The following is a 202-nucleotide window of genomic DNA, read 5'->3' on the forward strand; positions in this document are numbered from 1 at the left end:
TCTTCATTACCCATTTAAGCCGTCTCCAGCCATTATTAAACTAAGTATATCTTTACTTTGATAGATATTTTTTGTTAAGGGGATTTCACTGCAAGTATTCATTTTTTAAAGTTATTTGGAATATAACTAGGTTAATGATAGGAGTGGAATCCGAGGACAAAAAGTCCGCATGATAATGATTCGCACAGACCTGACACCGCCT

Source organism: Limulus polyphemus, unplaced genomic scaffold (genome assembly GCF_000517525.1).
Source record: "Limulus polyphemus unplaced genomic scaffold, Limulus_polyphemus-2.1.2 Scaffold223, whole genome shotgun sequence".
Lineage (NCBI taxonomy): Eukaryota > Metazoa > Arthropoda > Merostomata > Xiphosura > Limulidae > Limulus > Limulus polyphemus.